Raw genomic sequence first — 19,744 nt, forward strand, 5'->3', positions numbered from 1 at the left:
GTGGAGTTTGCACATTCTCCCCGTGTCTGCGTGGGTTTCCTCCGGGTGCTCCGGTTTCCTCCCACAGTCCAAAGATGTGCAGGTTAGGTGAATTGGTCATGCTAAATTGCCCGTAGTGTTAGGTAAAGGGGTAAACGTAGGGGAATGGGTGGATTATGCTTCGGTGGGTCGGTGTGGACTTGTTGGGCCGAAGGGCCTGTTTCCACACCGTAAGTAATCTAGTCTAATCTAAAACATCAACTTTGTTACTGCCTGCACAGAAAATGTCAGATTTGCTGAATGTTAACAGTATGTTCCATTTTTTAATTAGCATTGGAATCCCTCCAATTCTCTGCTGTCAATTTCCTTTATTATCAGGTCACATCCATTCTAATGTTGCTTTGTGTCATAGAAACATAGAAAATAGGGCAGAAGCAATCCATTCAGACATTTGAGTCTGCTCCATCACTCCTTAGGACTATGGCTGATCATTTGACTTAACAGCGTCTTCCCATTTGTCCCTTGAGCCCGGCTTGCTGCATCCAGACTGCTTTATGTGGTTGAGTATTCCACAGGCTCACTGCTCTCTGGATTAAGAAATTTCTCCTAATCTCAGTCCTAAATGGGTGTACCTTTTATCCTTCTTAACCAAATTTATGTAACTTGAGTTTTCCTGTGTGCATTCACTACTGATATTTCAGACTTGAGCCTGTAATCTCTAATTAACCTTTTCTTATTCACTGTTCTTTATCTTTCCTAGACATGTCTCTCCTTTCATCCTGTCTCTTCTCATTTCTTCCTCCTACGGTACTGTTTTCCTTGCAAATCCATAGCCCAACCAGTTATACCTTAGTCTTTCCAATATCATGCCATCACTCCAAGCTTAAAACAGTCTGAGATGAAACAATAGCTTTCTTCTGTGGATGTCTTAGCATTTCCTGAAGAACCAACAAGGTACTCATTGCCATCTCTTTCTAATAAGCAACCACGCCCCACCCACCTCTTTCACTATTGTTCCTGTGCAATGCTCCCATTGGAGCTTAAACCTACTAAAAATCCTTCAAGATCCATACATACCCCTGACTAATGCACCCAACCTATACATCTCTGAACACTGTGGACAACTTAGCACAGCCAATTCACCTAACCTGCACATATTTGGATTGTGGGAGGAAACCGGAGCACCCGGAGGAAACCCACGCAGACACGGGAGAATGTGCAAACTCCACACAGTCACCCACGGCTGGAATCGGACCCAAGTCCCAGGCAGTGTGGCAGCAGTGCTAACCACTGAGCTAATTAGCTCACTGCTTTTTATTGCACATATAATCTCACCTTCCCTGTTCACAGTAAGATTCTCAGTCATTTCTATTGGGTGCTATACTGCCATTGAGCCATCAAATGCAAAGCAATATCTGAACACGTCCTTGTGTTTGTCCCCATTCAGGTGTCCATTCTGCCTTCTGTCTCCCAAGCACAATTTCTTCCCTGCCTATTGGTGTAGGATGGTGTAGGAGGGAGGGGGTTCAGGTTTGTTGGACATTGGGACCGGTTCTGGGAAAGGTGGGACTATTACAAAAAGGACGGTCTACATCTGAACCAGACCAGAACCAATGTCCTTGGGGGAGTTTTTGCTAATGCTGTTGGAGTGGTTTTAAACTAATGTGGCAGGGGGCTGGGAACCAGAGGAGAAAACGAGTAGGCAGCAAGGTGGAGACTGGAGACTGTAAGAATTATGAAGATAGCATTACTAAAGGGAAGAGTAGGCAGAGAGCAGATGAGTGCAAAAAAACTGGTAGCCTGAAATACATCTACTTTAATGCAAGGAGTATAGTGTGTAAGGCAGGTGAACTTAGGGCTTGGATTGGTACCTGGGAGTATGACGTTATTGTAATCACAGAGACTTGGTTGAAGGAAGGGCATGATAATTGGCAATTAAGTGTTCCAGGATATAGACGCTTCAAACAGGACAGGGAGGGAAGTAAAAGGAGGGGTGGAGTTGCATTGCTGGTCAAGGATGATATCACAGCTGTGCTAAAGGAGCATACTATGGAGGGATTGAACAGTGAGGCATTATGGGTAGAGCTGAGAAATAAGAAGGGTGCAGTTACATTGTTGGGGCTGTATTACAGGCTTCCCAACAGTGAGCATGAGGTCGAAGAACAAGTAGGTAAATAGATTATTGAAAGATGTACAGGCAATAGGGTAGTGGTGATGGGAGATTTTAATTTTCCCAACATTGACTGGGATATACTTAACGTCAGAGGTCTGGATGGGGTAGAGTTTGTAAGAAGCGTCCAGGAGAGTTTTCTAGAGCAGTATGTCAATAGTCCAATGAGGGAAGGGGCCGTATTGGACCTGGTACTGGGGAACGAGCCAGGACAGGTGGTAGAAGTTGCAGTGGGGGATTTCTTTGGGAACAGTGACTACAACTCTGTAAGTTTTAGAATATTCATAGATAAAAAAAAGAGAGTGATCCTAAGGGAAGAGTACTAAACTGGGCCATGACCAATTATATCAAAATTAGGCAGGAGCTCAGAAATGTGGATTGGACACAGCTATTTGAAGGGAAGCCCACATTTGAGATGTGGGAGGCTTTCAAAGATAGGTTAAAGATAGTGCAGGATAGGCATGTCCCGTTGAAGTCAAAGGATAGCAAGGGCAAGATTCGTGAACCGTGGATGACAGGAGAAATTGTACGACCAGCCAAGAGGAAAAGGGAAGCGTACATAAGGTCTAGGCAGCTAAGAACAGAACAGGCCGTGGAAGAATATCGGAAGAGTAAGATTAGTCTTAAATGAGGAATCAAGCAGGCTAAAAGGGGTCACGAAATAGCTTTAGCAAGCCGAATTAAGGAGAATCCCAAAGCATTTTATTCTTATACAAGAAGCAAGCAGGTAACAAGAGAAAGGATTGGTCCACTAAAGGATAATGAAGGAAGGCTGTGTGTCAAACCTGAGAGAATGGGTGAGATTCTGAATGATTACTTTGCAGTGTTCACTGAGGAGAGGAACATGATGAATGTTGAGATTAGAGATAGAAGTTTGATTAATCTGGATCACGTTGACATAAGTAGGGAAGATGTGTTGGGTAAGCTAGAGGTTATTAAGGTGGATAAATCCCCAGGACTGGATGGGATCTATCCCATGTTGCTCAGGGAGGCAAGAAAGGAAATAGCTGAGGCCCTGACAGATATCTTTGTGGTGTCCTTAAATACAGGTGAGGTGCCGGATTACTGGAGGGTTGCTTATGTTGTCCCCCTATGCAAGGATAGTAGGGATATTCAGGGTAACTTCAGACCAGTGAGTCTGATGTCAGTGGTGGGAAAGTTGCTGGAGAAGGTACTGAGGGATAGGATCTATTTATGTTTAGAAAAGAATGGGCTTATCAGTGATAGGCATCTTGATTTTGTGTGGGTGAGATCATGCCTTACCAACTTAACAGAGTTCTTTGAGGAAGTGACAAAGTTGATAGATGAAGGAAGGGCTGTTGATGTCATATACATGGACTTCAGTAAGGCGTTTGATAAAGTTCCCCATTGTAGACTAATGGAGAAATTGAAGTCACATGGTGTGCAGGATGTTCTAGCTAGGTGGACAAAGAGCTGGTTGAGCAACAGGAGACAGAGAATAGTAGTTGAAGCGAGTTTCTCGAAATGGAGAAAGGTGACCAGTGGTGTTCCACAGGGGTCAGTATTGGGGCCACTGTTGTTTGTAATATACATAAATGATCTGGAAGAGGGCACTGTTGGTATGATCTGAAAATGTGTTGCTGGAAAAGCGCAGCAGGTCAGACAGCATGCAAGGAGCAGGAGAATCGACGTTTCGGGCATCAACCCTTCTTCCTGAAGAAGGGCTGATGCCTGAAATGTTGATTCTCCTGTTCCTTGGATGCTGCCTGACCTGCTGCGCTTTTCCAGCAACACATTTTCAGCTCTGATCTCCAGCATCTGCAGTCCTCACTTTCTCCTCCACTGTTGGTATGATCAGCAAGTTTGCAGATGACACGAAGATTGGTGGAGTAGCAGAAAGCATAGGGGACTGTCAGAGAATACAGGAGGATATAGATAGACTGGAGAGTTGGGCGGAGAAGTGGCAGATGGTTTTCAATCCAGACAAATGTGAGGTGATGCATTTAGGCAAGACTAATTCTAGAGCAAATTATACAATGAACAGAAGAGCCTTGGGAAAAGTTGATAGGCAGAGAGATCTGGGAGTACAGGTCCATTGTATCCTGAAGGTTGCTACACAGGTGGATAGAGTGGTCAAGAAGGCATATAGTATGCTTGCCTTCATTGGACAGGGTATTGAGTATAAGAGCTGGCAAGTCATGTTAAAACTGTACAAGACATTGGTTTGGCCACATTTAGAATATTGTGTACAGTTCTGGTCGCCACGTTACCAAAAGGATGTGGACGCTTTGGAGAGGGTGCAGAGAAGGTTTACGAGGATGGTGCCTGGTATTGAAGGTGCTAGCTATGAAGAGGGGTTGAGAAGGTTAGGTTAATTTTCATTAGAAAAAAGGAGATTGAGGGGGGACCTGATTGAGGTTTACAAAATCATGAAAGGTATAGACAGGGTGGATAGAGACAAGCTTTTTCCTAGGGTGAAGGATTCAATAACGAGAGGTCACGCTTTCAAGGTGAGAGGTGGAAAGTTTAAGGGGGATACACGTGACAAGTACTTCACACAGAGGGTGGTGGGTGCCAAGAACGCGTTGCCAGCAGAGGTGGTAGAGACAGGCACGGTAGATTCATTTAAGATGCATCTGGACAAATGCATGAGTAGGTGGGGAGCAGAGGGATACAGATGCTTAGGAATTGACCAACAGGTTTAGACAGTACATTTGGATCGGCTCAGGCTTGGAGGGCCAAATGGCCTGTTCCTGAGCTGTAAATTTTCTTTGTTCTTTGTATTCTGGCGACATCTCTCCCCATCCTCTGTCAAGGTTTCTCTAACATACTCCTGGCTGAGATTAATACCATTTAATTTCATTAACATCTCTCCAGCGACAGGCAGAAAATAGAACATAGAACATTACAGCCCAGTATAGGACCTTCAGCCCTTGATGTTGCGCCAAGGAACCAATCTGAAGCCTATCTGTCCTCCACTATTCCATTTTCATCCATATGTTTGTCCAATGACCATTCGGATAAATGCCCTTAAAGTTGGTGAGTCTACTACTGTTGCAAGCAGGGCGTTCCATGCCCCTACTACTCTGAGTAAAGAAACTCTGACATCTGTCCTATATCCATCACCCCTCAATTTAAAACTATGTCCCCTTGTGCTAGCCATCGCCATCGGAGGATAAAGGCTCTCACTGTCCACCCTATCTAACTTTCTGATTAACTTATATGTCTCAATTAACTCACCTCTCAACCTCCTTCTCTCCAACAAAAACAGCCACAAGTTCCTCAGACTTTCCTTGTAAGAACTTCCCTCCATACCAGACAACATCCTCGTAAATCTCCTCTGAACCCTTTCCAAAGCTTCCACATCCTTCCTATAATGTGGTGACCAGAACTGTACGCAATACTCCAAGTGCTGGTGCACCAGAGTTTTGTACAGCTGCAGCATGATCTCATGGCACCGAAACTCAATCCCTCTAACACACCATGTGTCTTCTTAACAACCCTATCAACCTGGTTGGCAACTTTCAGGGATCTCTGTACATGGACACAGAGATCTTTCTGGTCATTGACACTATCAAGAATCTTACCATTAACCCAGAACTCTTTCCTCCAAACACCTCACACCTTTCCACATTAAATACCATTTACCACCTCACAGTCCAGCTCTGCAGTTTACCTATGTCCCTCTGTAACCTGTAACATTCTTCATCACTATCCACCACTCCATCGACCTTTGCGTCATCTGCAAATTTACTAACCCATATTTCTACACCCTCATCCAGGTCATTTGTAAAAATGACAAACAGCAGTGGCCCCAAAACAGATCCTTGTGGTATACCACTAATTACTGAACTCCAGGATGAACATTTCTCATCAAACACCACCCTCTGTCTTCTTTCAGCTAACCAATTTCTGACCAAACCACTAAATCACCCTCAATCCCATGTTTCCGTATTTCATGCAATAGCTTACCATGGGGAACCTTATCAAATGCCTTAATGAAATCCAAATACACCACATCAACCACTTTGCCCTCATCCACCTGTTTGGTCACCATCTCAAAGAACTCAATAAGGTTTGCGAGACACAACCTACCCTTCACAAAACCATGTTGACTATCCCTAATCAACTTATTCCTCTCTAGATAATTATAAATCCTATCTGTTATAACCTTTTCCAACACTTTACCCATAACCAAAGTAAGGCTCACAGGTCTATAATTACCAGGGTTGCCTCTACTCCCCTTCTTGAACAAGGGGACAATATTTGCTAACCTCCAGTTTTCTGGCAGTTTTCTTGTCGACAATAGCGGCATAAACATCAAAGCCAAAGGCTCTGCAATCTCCTCCCTGGCTTCCTAGAGGATCCTAGGAGAAATCCTATCCAGCCCAGGGCACTTACCTATTTTCACACTTTGTAGAATTGCTAACACCTCCTCCTTGTGAACCTCAATCCAATCTAGTCGAGTAGACTGTATCTCAATATTCTTCGACAATATTGTCTTTTTCCAGTCTGAATACTGATGGGGTTTCCTTGATCTTATCTGCCAACAACTTCTCATGTTCCCTCCTGGCTTTTCCTCGCGCTCTCTTTAGGTCTTTCCTGGCTAACTTGTGCTCGCAAGCACCCAAAGTGAGCCTTCACGTCTCATCCTAACATAACAGTCCTTCTTCCTTTTGACAAGAGATTCAACTTCTTTAGTAAACCATGGCTCCCTCGCTCAACCACTTCCTCCCTGTTGGACAGGTACGTGCGTATCAAGGGCATGCAGTAGCTGTTCCTTGAATAAGCTCCATATTTCAATTGTGCCCATTCCCTGCAGTTTCCTTCCTCATTCTGTGCATTCTAAACCTTGCCTAATCACATCACAATTGCCTTTCCCCCAGTAATAACTCTTAACCTGCATTATATACCTATCCCTTTCCGTCAATAAAGTAAATGTAATCGAATTGTGGACACTATCACCAAAGTGCTCACCTGCCTCCAAACCTAACACCTGGCTAGGTTCGTTACCCAGTACTAAATCCAATATGGCCTCGCCCCTTGTTGGCTTGTCTACATACTGTGTCACGAAGCCCTCCTACATACATTGGACAAAATCTGACTCATCTAAAGTACTCGAACTACAGTATTTCCAGTCAATATTTGGAAATTTAAAGGCCCCCATAATAACTACTCTGTTACTCTTGCTCCTATCCAGAATTATCTTTGCTCTCATTTGCTCTACATCTCTGGAACAATTTGGAGGCTTATAGAAAACTTCCAACAGGGGGACCTCTCCTCTCCTGTTTCTAACCTCAACCCATACTACCTCAGTAGATGAGTCTTCAAACGTCCTTTCTGCAGCTGTAATAATGTCTTTGACTAACAATGCCACACCACCCCATCTTTTACAATCTCCTGTTCTTACTGAAACATCAAAATCCGGAACCTGCAACATCCATTCCTGCCCCTGCTCTATCCATGTCTCTGAAATGGCCACAACATCGAAGTCCCAGGTACCAACTCATGCTGCAAGTTTACCCATCTTATTCCAGATGCTCCTGGCGTTGAAGTAGATACACTTCAAACCACCTTCCTGCTTGCTGGTGAATTATTGTGACCTTGAAATCTCATTTCTGACCTCACTACTCTCAACTACTCTCCTGGACACTGGACTACAATTTAGATTCCCAGCCGCCTGCCAAATTAGTTTAAACCCTCCCAAATAGCCTTTGCAAAATTCCGCCCCAGGATATTAGTACCCCTCTGGTTCATGTGTAGACCATTCTGTTTGTAGTGACCCCACCTACCCCCAGAATGAGCCCCAGTTATCCATTTATCCAAAACCCTCCCACCTGCACCATCCCTGTTGCTACGTGTTCAACTCCTCTCTCCCTATTCCTCGCCTTGCTAACACGTAGCACGGGCAACAAACCAGAGATAACAACTGTTTGGTCTAGCACTAAGCATCCACCCTTGCTCTCCAAATTTCTGCTTTACACCCCCATCCTTTTTCCTATCTATGTCTTTAGTACTTATGTGGACCATGACTGGGGCTGCTCTCCCTCCCCCTCAAGGATCCCTAAAACACGATCCGAGACATCACAAATCCTGGCACCTGGGAGGCAACACATTAACTATGAGTCTCTTTCCCACAGAACATCCTATCTGCCCCCCTAACTATATAGAGTCCCCAATGACTAATGCTCTGCTAATCTCCCCCCCCCCCCCCCTTCCCTTCTGAGCAACAGGGACAGATTCTGTGCCAGAGACCTTACCCCATGGCTTACACCAGCATGTCATCCCCCCCAACAGTATCCAAAACGGTATACTTGTTATTGAGGGAAGCGGCCACAAGGGTTCCCGCACTGTTTGCTAGTTCCCTTTTTGTCCACTGACTGTACCCCATCTGCCTCTTTCTTGCACCTGAGGTGTGACTACCTCCCTGTAACTCCTCTCAGTAACACCCTCTGCTTCCTGAATGATCCGAATTTCATCCAACTGCAGCTCCAGTTCCTTAACTTGGTTTTTGAGGAGCTGGAGTTAGGTGTACATCCCTCAGATGAAGTCAGCAGGCACACTGGTGGTGACCCTTATCTCCCATATTCTGTAGGAGGAACATTCAACTTCCCTAACTGCCATTGGCACTGTTCTAAATTCCCAAAGAGATTGTAGAAAACTAAAGAATTTTTAAAAAGCTAGTTACCTTACCAATTCAGCACACAGAAACTTTTTTTCCAGTTAGAGGAGGAGGATGGGTGGGAGACACTACCTAAGTAATATGGCAGGTGACACAACCCAAATATGTTACTTCACTTACTCAGCAGTCGCCATGTCCACTCCTGTTCAGCATGCGCTCCACCTATTCACAAGGCAAGCTTATATAATTTTCAAATTTACCTTCTCGGCAGGCCCCTGGTCACTTCTTCCACTACTGCTACTACTGAAAAAATTAAGCAGTTTCAAAATCATTGGAAACAGCTTCTTTCTCCATTCCTGAAGCATTACTCATGGATCTGCAAGGAGCTGTCCTGGTCCATCCTTGATTCCTCATCTCTACACTAGCCCTCAGCAACATTGTCTAAAAACAAACCAATAGGTTCCACACCTACACTGATGACAATTGCAATTTTTCAGCAGTTCTCTTAACCTCCCTTGTGTCTGATTTTTCATGCTGTATGTAGAATGCCCAACTCTTACCTCCAACTAAATATTGGGAAAACTGAAAATACAAACTCCACCCATGAGCCACTAACCTCTTCCCTCTCCCTTCACACATTCTGAAATTGAAGCAAAATCACTTCAGCATCCCACTTAATTTCAAGATGAGCTTCTGAACATATACTGGCTTTATAATGTTTCTCATCTCAGCCTCTTCCTCAGCTACAGAAGCTTTCTTCCAGGTCTTCGTTACTTCTAAGCTTGCTTCTTCCAGTGCTCCCATGACCGGGTGTTCCATCTAAAAACCTGAACTTCCCCAGACCTTGATTACATATCATCTCTTTACTCTGTGACTCACATCAGCTCCAGTCAGGCAATGCGTCAGTTTTACAATTCTTGTGGTTTTTGAATCCATTCATTGACTTTTGCCCAATATATCTCTGATACCCTACCGTCCCTATAACTTTTTAACCTTCCAGCTCTCTATTCCTATACATCCTTGATTGTTGTCATTGAACCATTGACAGTCATGTCATCAGTTACCAATGCCATTGGCTGTGAAATGTCCTCCCTCTGTTTGCCTCACTCTGCACAGGAAAATAAAAGCTTTGGCAAAGCAAAAGATTGAGGACACAAAGATCTTCAATGTGGCTCAATGTCAATGTTTGCTCCATGACTGCTCTTGTTAAAAGTCTTGGAACAAATTACAACATTAAAATGGTCACAAAGTATTGTAGAAGGCAGTCACACAAAATAATTAAATAAGCATTTTAACGGGCCTGGCCTAAAGGAGCAAAAATGACATTACAGTTGTCTAAAGCTCCTATTAGACATCATTTAGCGTTCTGCATATTGAGCCCTACACCTTAGGGATAAGAGGAGGAGGAGTACAAATCCATCAGAATTATACCTGGATTAAAAGGCGAAAATGATGAGGATATGCTTCAAAAGACTGGACTTGTATTGTCTAAATTATCAAAAGAATTATAATATATATGATTAAGCCAATGTAACAAACCTGGTAGTGTAAATAGAATGAAAATAGTTCCTTCTCTGGAACAGTTCAGATATAAAAGTGACATTTATGGATGTGATCAGGAAGTAGGTGTTAGATTCAAAAGACTGTAGACATGATCTAGGACTAGAACAGGCTCAAGAATCTGAGCAATCGGTGTCTATTGCTATATTCCACATTTAAGAGTATAAGAGGTAGGAGCATGAATATACCAGGTAAAAACAATGACTGCAGATGCTGAAAATCAAATACTGGATTAGTAGTGCTGGAAGAGCACAGCAGTTCAGGCAGCATCCAACGAGCAGCGAAATCAACGTTTTGGGCAAAAGCCCATCATCAGGAATAAAGGCAGTGAGCCTGCAGCATGGAGAGATAAGCTAGAGGAGGGTGGGGGTGGGGAGAGAGTATCATAGAGTACAATGGGTGAGTGGGGGAGGAGATGAAGGTGATAGGTCAAAGAGAAGAGGGTGGAGTGGATAGGTGGAAAAGAAGATAGGCAGGTCGGACAAGTCAAGGAGACAGTAAGTGAGCTGGAAGTTTGAAACTAGGATGAGGTGGGGGAAGGGGAAATGAGGAAGCTGTTGAAGTCCACATTGATGCCCTGGGGTTGAAGTGTTCCGAGGCGGAAGATGAGGCGTTCTTCCTCCAGGCGTCTGGTGGTGAGGGAGCGGCGGTGAAGGAGGCCCAGGACCTCAATGTCCTCGGCAGAGTGGGAGGGGGAGTTGAAATGTTGGGCCACGGGGCGGTTTGGTTGATTGGTGCGGGTGTCTCGGAGATGTTCCCTAAAGCGCTCTGCTAGGAGGCGCCCAGTCTCCCCAATATAGAGGAGACCACATCGGGAGCAACGGATACAATAAATGATATTGGTGGATGTGCAGGTGAAACTTTGATGGATGTGGAAGGCTCCTTTAGGGCCTTGGATAGAGGTGAGGGAGGAGGTGTGGGCACAGGTTTTACAGTTCCTGCGGTGGCAGGGGAAAGTGCCAGAATGGGAGGGTGGGTCGTAGGGGGGTGTGGACCTTACCAGGTAGTCACGGAGGGAACGGTCTTTGCGGAAGTCGGAAAGGGGTGGGGAGGGAAATATATCCCTGGTGGTGGGGTCTTTTTGGAGGTGGCGGAAATGTCGGTGGATGATTTGGTTGATGCGAAGGTTTGTAGGGTGGAAGGTGAGCACCAGGGGCGTTCTGTCCTTGTTACGGTTGGAGGAGTGGGGTCTGAGGGTGGAGGTGCGGGATGTGGACGAGATGCGTTGGAGGGCATCTTTAACCACGTGGGAAGGGAAATTGCGGTCTCTAAAGAAGGAGGCCATCTGGTGTGTCCTATGGTGGAACTGGTCCTCCTGGGAGCAGATACGGCGGAGGCGGAGAAATTGGGAATACGGGATGGCATTTTTGCAAGAGATAGGGTGGGAAGAGGTGTAATCCAGGTAGCTATGGGAGTCAGTGGGTTTGTAAAAAATGTCAGTGTCAAGTCGGTCGTCACTAATGGAGATGGAGAGGTCCAGGAAGGGGAGCGAGGTGTCAGAGATAGTCCAGGTAAATTTAAGGTCAGGTTGGAATGTGTTGGTGAAGTTGATGAATTGCTCAACCTCCTTGCGGGAGCACGAGGTGGCACCAATGCAGTCATCAATGTAGCGGAGGAAGAGGTGGCGAGTGGTGCCGGTGTAATTACGGAAGATCAACTGTTCTACATAGCCAACAAAGAGACAGGCATAGCTGGGGCCCATACGTGTGCCCATGGCTACGCCTTTGGTCTGGAGGAAGTGGGAGGATTCAAAGGAGAAATTGTTAAGGGTGAGGACCAGTTCGGCCAAACGAATGAGAGTGTCAGTGGAAGGGTACTGTTGGGGACGTTTGGAGAGGAAAAAACGGAGGGCTTGGAGGCCCTGGTCATGGCGAATGGAGGTGTAGAGGGATTGGATATCCATGGTGAAGATAAGGCGTTGGGGGCCGGGGAAACGGAAGTCTTGGAGGAGGTGGAGGGCGTGGGTGGTGTCTCGAACGTATGTGGGGAGTTCCTGGACTAGGGGGGATAGGACAGTGTCAAGGTAGGTAGAGATGAGTTCAGTGGGGCAGGAGCATGCTGAGACAATGGGTCGGCCAGGGTGGTCAGGCTTGTGGATCTTGGGAAGGAGGTAGAAACCGCACCACTAATCCAGCATGAATATACCATCCTACTCCACGAGTGTGCTCTGTCATTTGTGACTGAACTGCAACTTAAGTTCACTTTCTTGGTGCTTCCCAAAGCTTTTAATTCTTGGAGTAATGCAAAACCTATCAAATCTCAGTCTTGAGCATACTCAAGAAGTAAGCAACTTACAATCTTTTTTGGCGGGGGCGGGGGGGGGGGGGAGGTGGAAGACAACTGCAGAGATTCACAATCATCTTAAATGAAGATATTTCTCTTCATCTCAGGTCTCCATGATTGACCCATTACCCGAGACTCTGCCCCCATATTCCACACTCTTTAGTCAAAGGAAACTATTGTAGTGTCTAATCTTGAGAGTGTGGTGCTGGAAAACGACAGCAGGTCAGGCAGCATCCGAGGACCAGACAAATCGACATTTCAGGCATAAGCCCTTCATCACGCTGAAAGACTTATGCCCAAAATGTTAATTCTCCTGCTCCTTGGATGCTGCCTGACCTGCTGTGCTTCTCCAGCACCACACTCTTGACTCTGATTTCCAGCATCTGCAGCCTGCATTTTCTCCTTAGTGTCTAAACTGTCAAAATCCTTATGTTTTAAAGAGATCATCTCATTTTTCTAAGCATCAGAGTATAGGTCCGAATGTCTCAGTCTGTCATCATAAGACAATGAGGAACCAACTTAGTAAAACCTTAACTGTATCACCTCCTAGACAAGAATATCCTTCCTTGGATATGAAGACTATGACATTGCACAATATTCCAGATGTGATCTCACCAAAGCCATCTACAACTGTAGTAAGCTTGACTCACATATTCCAATCTCCTTACAATAAAGTATCAACTTGCCTTTAAACTCTTATTGCTTGCTGTACATCCGTCTAACATCTGGTTACCAACTCACTTAATCTGTCTGTAGCTTCTTTGTGTCCTCCTCAGAGCTATAGTTCCATTCAACTTAGAAACTTTAGACACATAACTCTTGGTCTCTTTGTTTGAATCATTATGACAGCTGCTCTTTCTGATTTTTGTTCTTCCCAATCTCTGCCCACACTGATTCTAAATTCCTGAACTTCTGAAAACCTATCTTTTTTCATAATTGTCCTATGCAATCCTTTAACATCAGGGCTACTCTTTATTCAGTTCCACTCTGCCTGTCAGTTTGAAATGTTATGTACGCGGAAATATTTATTTTGTAAACTTGGTCATCTTATAAAGATGTCCCTGTAAGGATGATCAGTTCTAATTTTAATCCATTGGTTCGTTTACCTTCCTACAAATGTTTCATGCATTTGGATAATGAGTCATTAATTTTATTTTCTCTACAGTTCTTTGTAAGGATCTTGTTTACTGATGCATTATTACCTTAAAAATCTTTGTCCCTTCCTATTCCATTCTGTTTGTCTTTATCCAAATCATCATATTGCCTTACAGTTTTTCCCTCTTACAGTTTTAACACTCTATTGACCTGACCACCTCACCAACCACATCACTTCCACCCTATCTCTTACTTTAAATCAGAAGTCACATGACACCAGGTTATAGTCCAACAGGTTTCCTTAAAATCACAAGCTTTCAGGGTGCTACTCCTTCTTTAGATGAAGTATAAAGGGACGCACAGGTGCTGAATATACAGGCAGAGAGAAAATGGGAAGATAATTCCAGGTAATTAGGAATATCAATGGATAAATACAAATAGTGTGAGAGTCAACAGCCTAAATAACCACAAGTGTCAATAGATTAATACAAACAAGGTGATTAAAGTGTCAACAGCTGAATAACAAATGAAAGAATGACCTATAAACCGATTAATAAAACCAGTTTCACTTTAAAGCCCTAGACCCTGATCCCAGCTCAACTTTAGTGGATTCCATTCTAAAAGAACAGCTGATTCTTCCCAATATGTGTTTCAGTGCTTTACCAATCAAAATCCCTCCTTCCACGCGACTCTTTCAGGCACATATTTAACTCTAATCTGCATGGTCTTATGCCAATTTAATTTGATTTGGCCAACAATCCAGCGATTATCACTTTCTATGTTTTAATTTGGATATTAAATGAAGCTTTGTTGGAAGGACATTGTTGGAGTTCTACCATGTTCCAAAATGAACATGCTAACTTGACCCTGCCCTTCCCACTCTAGGGATGTCTCCAAAAGTGAACTGCTGAACAGTTGACACTATCTTAGAACATCCAGTATCTACCTCCCTAACTATATTGCCCTACATAACCACATCACACTGTAATTGAATTATTTAGTAATGATCAGTAGGCTTAACAGAAACATTATAAATTAGTTGCAACAGATATAAATAATGGAACATTTTAATGAAAGAAACATCAGGAAAACCAAGCAGAACTTATTGACTGTGAGGAGAGAGGAACTAGATGTCTACATGTGGCTTATATCACTCAGTCAAAATTACATTCTCAATTCCCAATTAAGGCGTAAGCTGAAAAAGATAAGATAGACAAATTCTATGGTAACATTTCTGATATAATAATATAATCTAAATTAGAAAGTTTTAAGCATTTTTAACTCAATCAATAAGAACTTGCTGTTTTTATCATGATCAATAAACCTGACATCTCTTTAACCCTGAGAAGCCTGAATGATTCTAGGTTTGACCATTGTTGGGAAACAGATGCAAATTGTAAAAGTTTTTTTTTGTCCTTACAGCCCTCTTTTGACAGAATGAATGTTTCTTATAATTAACCCTTTCTGTTTTCTCAGACTTCCGCAGAATTGTTGATAGTTCTGATTTAACAGACTCCTTTCTATATTTTTATGATCTTTTTAATACATAACATTGTGACACAAATAGAGTGCACAGCAACGTGTTTGTGACCTACTGCTCATGCCAGTCGTGCATTCAGCTCCACCAAATGAAGAAAGCGATTGTACAAGTCATTAGTGCAGTCATATGTGCAAGAGAGAGCAGGGACAGCAGTTTCTGTAACAGCGCAAGAGTCAACAGGGGTAGAAGTTCCTGAAACAACATGAATGACAGTGCAGGAGCAGCAACTTCTGAAACGGCATGAGAGAGAGCACTAATAGAAATTACATAAAATGTACTGGAAGTCTGGAACTACCATCTGCCAAAAGCATGTTGAGACCAGATGAATTGGAAATTGAGATATTTTTTCTCAAATAGTGCAAGAAAGCAATGAGTTTCATATAGAATGGAAGAATGTAGGGACAGAAGCTTCTTAAAGAGCAGGACAGTGGGGACATTAGCATCTGAAAAAGAAAGAAAGCAGGGATTTCAGCTTCATAAAAAGTAGAGGAGAGTGGGGTCAGCAACGTCAGAAAGAGCAGGGACAACAGTTTCTGGATCAGTGCAAGAGACAGAGAAGAAAGCAGTTTCATAAAGAGAAGAGCCAACCTGTGTGAGAAAGACAGCAGCCGGACATGAAAACCAGCAACGAGAGGAAATCTTCTAACATCAGAAGACCACAGTTTAAAAAATCACTTTTAAAATAATTAACATTCAAATTACTTATTTACCTGAAAATAGAGCAGATTTGGCTGGGCAGGCGATGTATTAGAGCTGTGGTTTTTTTATCTTATTCATTCATAGGATGAGGACATCGGTGGTTGGGCCAGCATCTATTGCCCATCCCTACTTGCCCAGAGGGCAGTTAAGAGTCAACCACATTGCTGTGGATCTGAAGTCACATGTCAGCCAGACCAGGTAAGAATGGCGGTTTTCCTTCGCTAAAGGACATTAGTGAACCAGATGGATTTTTCCTGACAATCAACAGTGGTTTCATGGTCATTGTTAAACTCTTAATTCCATGTTTTTATTGAATTCAAATTCCAGCATCTACCATCAAACCTCAGTCCCCAGAACATTACCTGGGATCCCTGGTTTTAGCAGTCCAGCGGTAATACCATTAGGCCATTGGCATCCCGATGTGGGAGATGGCAGATGCCAATGTGATTCATGGTGACTACATCTACAGAAAGCATTGGCTGCTTTAGGAACATTCTAAATTTTATTCAATGATCCACTTTAGACTTTATCGTTAACATAAATTACACCGAACTCTGCCATTTCTATATGAGCCCAGACATAAATATTGAGATTATTGAACTAAGGGCAGATGTGTAGCTGATGAGAATAGATATTATATTTGAATTCTGAAGATCCACCTTGCTATTGTTTACTTTAGAGCATTTCAGTCAAACAATCCAAATCTCTAGAGGCAGAGTTTAAAGAGTTTGTCCAATCCTCAGGAGAACATGGGATTATTGTGGTGACTTTGCAGGTTATTGTCAATGCATATTACAATGAAAATAGCAGCGGACTTTATGAAAGTCTCTCAAAGTTAGTTGGAGGCGTGATGGAAAATCCCTCCTGATGTGTAAGGGCTTTGGACCCTGGAGCAAATTTGTGATGATGTCATGACGTGACTGATCATAACGACCAGCGTGTGAGCAATGCTACGTCACAGTATACCAAACTAGACTAGACTCTGACTCTCTCATCAACATATATGGTATGAAAACTCAAAGGCTCTCGTTCATTTTAGCTACATGCTAAAAGGGGAAATGTTAGGAGATATTACTTGCAATTGAGAGAGGATATAAAAAGGGGCCATTACCCCACTTCACCGAAGTTTAACATACATGGTTAAATCTAGCCAGCTTTTAATGCCTATAAGGTAAAAAACCACAGCTGGCAGCACATCAATTCCCTTTCAGAACCAGAAATGTATCGATTTGAGCCCCATTTCAGTGTTATGCCAAAGAAGTGTTCATGCTGTTTTTGGTTATTATTCCAATTACCTAAAGAAATCTGAACAGTAGGAACATTTAGAACAGGAGTACACTATTCAGCCCTTGAGCCTGTTCTGCTGTTCAGTCAGACCACGGCTGATCTGGTTGTGGTCTCAGCTTCACTATTCCATCAGTGCCCAATAACCCTTACCTTCCTTCATCTATCAAAAATCTATCTGAACCTTGAATAAATTTAAAGGTCCAGCCTTCACATCCTCGGGGGAAGAGAAATCCACAATCTAGCAACTCTTTGAGAGAACATTCTCCACCTATGTCTTAACAGATCTATTACTCTTAAACTCATGTCCTTGATTCTGTTTTCTCCACAACAGGACACTTCCTCCTAGCGTACAACTCCAGTGCCCTCAAATTCCTGTATGTAATAAATGTATATGAAAAGTAAAGATACACATATGTTTACAAAAATCGGGTGGCTTCTGTGTGAATATGAGGAATCTATTTTCATTGTGATAGGCTTTTTACATACCTGTTGTAGTTACTTTTACACTGAAACTATAAACAATCTTTCAACTTCAAGCAAAGAGGAATGGAGGGCTTGATTTCATCCTTACCCAGTAGCAATTAGTTTGAGTTGGATGTTTCTTTTATATGTGCATTGTTATAGGCTCCATTTGAAAGCACCAAGAAGGCAGCAGAGTGCCTGGTACAGCATGGCTTCAAATGTCCTTTCTGAACACATAAAAGAGGCTGTGGAACCTACCCTTGGGTGAATAAACAGATCAGCTTGGCAGTTAGTTATAGGATGATATGGTAAGCCATTTGCAGCTTCCCTGTGGTTTGAATAGTTCCAGTAATTTGTCTTGAACATTTTTGGGCCGTCTGGCTTATCACCTTGCAGTTAAAGAGTAAGTCTGTGCACACCCTGTGACTTAGTCAGGTGGACTACCAATTGAATCATCCACAAAGGATTTCAGTCGTTACTCTTCCTTCTTAACAAAAGGAGTCTTGAGGCATCAGTGGAATACCTTCTAGGCACAGAGATGCAGAGTGGATAGCTGGATAAACCCAGGTGTCAAGCAAAGTGTGACATCCAAAAGAATGGACATATCCGTCCCTGTGTCCCATTTAAGTGTGCCATCTGGCAATTGATCATTTTAACATATTATATTTTAGATTCTGAGACCTTGTATGTAACAGTGTTTGGGACTCCTATATTGTCGGCATTTGTAAGTGTTTGAGTTTGAGGTGGAGGTGAAAGCTGTTGCTGTGGTATATTCTGAAGTGATACCATGGCAAGAATGAATACTCAACATCAATAACTAGACAGGTGTGGTTGTGATGTAATGTTTTCCTGCCACAACAGAGATTTTAATTAATTTGGTAACTGCCTTCCAGCTCTATTTATTGTTGGCCTTCTGGTATCCATCCCATTCCTATGCTTTACCTGCACTCCAAAGAAAGAATGACCAAAGCAATAAAACAATTGTTGCAAGCACCTGGTGTCTATGAAATCTCTCCTGGACTATGAGAGCTTCCCTTTGAAACCCAAAATATGAATTGAAAGCTTTGATGGCCTTTCTGTACTTAGCAGTTTCTTCATTGATGCCTTGCCTTCTTAAAACATTGACGCATCTGCTGACTGCACATAGAAGCAAAATGACTCAATTCTTTTCTAGTTATTGTGTGAGTTCAGAGGTGGTTCAGCTTCAGTTGAATTAATGACACCAGTTTCTCCAATGCAGTTTGGCTGAGGCTTCCCATAAAGTCCAAGGACTTGGATGAAGGTAAGATGTTCTCCCTACTCTATACTCTGATTACAGCAGTTAGTGTATTATCGAGTCGCCTCTGTCAGGCCGTCAGCTTTACACTGTCCTGCCTTTATCAGCATCAACTAGGATCCTAAATAGAAGTTAATGCTGCCATATATACATATCATGAACAGATTTTAGGGGTTTTTGACAATTGAGGACCAATACTAAATGGTATCTCAATAAAAGTTGACACATTGCAGCAAAATAAACAAGGAGAAAGTGAGGACTGCAGATGCTGGAGTACCAGAGTTGAAAACGTGGTGCTGGAAAAACAGCAGGCCTGCACCACATTTAGCAAAATAAAGAAGTCTGTATGCCACAGTTGAAGGCTAAAAGCTTAGGGTACCGATGGTTGCATGATGTGAAAATTGGAATTTGTTCTCTCCAAAGACCTTTCAGGACAGTTAGAAGCCCATATTCCTGTTAGAACATCTGGTACTGATCACTGCAAGGAACCAAGTTTTATTAAATTGATTGTCATTTGATGCAATCTGTTGTTTATTTCTAAAAATGCTTGCAGGTTAATATCTATTGTTGCCATCATAACATTCAGGAAAACACCTAGTATTTTACAACCATGTATCAATTAATCAGTTGCAGACAGTTAGTGACCTTTACATTCTCATTGCAATGTCACTTACACTGCTCAAACAGAAAGCCAGGAAAATGGTTGAGGTGGAGCAGTGAGTTAGAACCATGTTCAGACTTAGGTTTGAATCTGTTCCAGAGAAATGTTATGCATGTTACAACCTATTGATTTTCAAAATCCAGAATGAT

The sequence above is a fragment of the Chiloscyllium punctatum genome, chromosome 48 (assembly GCF_047496795.1).
Source record: "Chiloscyllium punctatum isolate Juve2018m chromosome 48, sChiPun1.3, whole genome shotgun sequence".
Classification (NCBI taxonomy): Eukaryota; Metazoa; Chordata; class Chondrichthyes; order Orectolobiformes; family Hemiscylliidae; genus Chiloscyllium; species Chiloscyllium punctatum.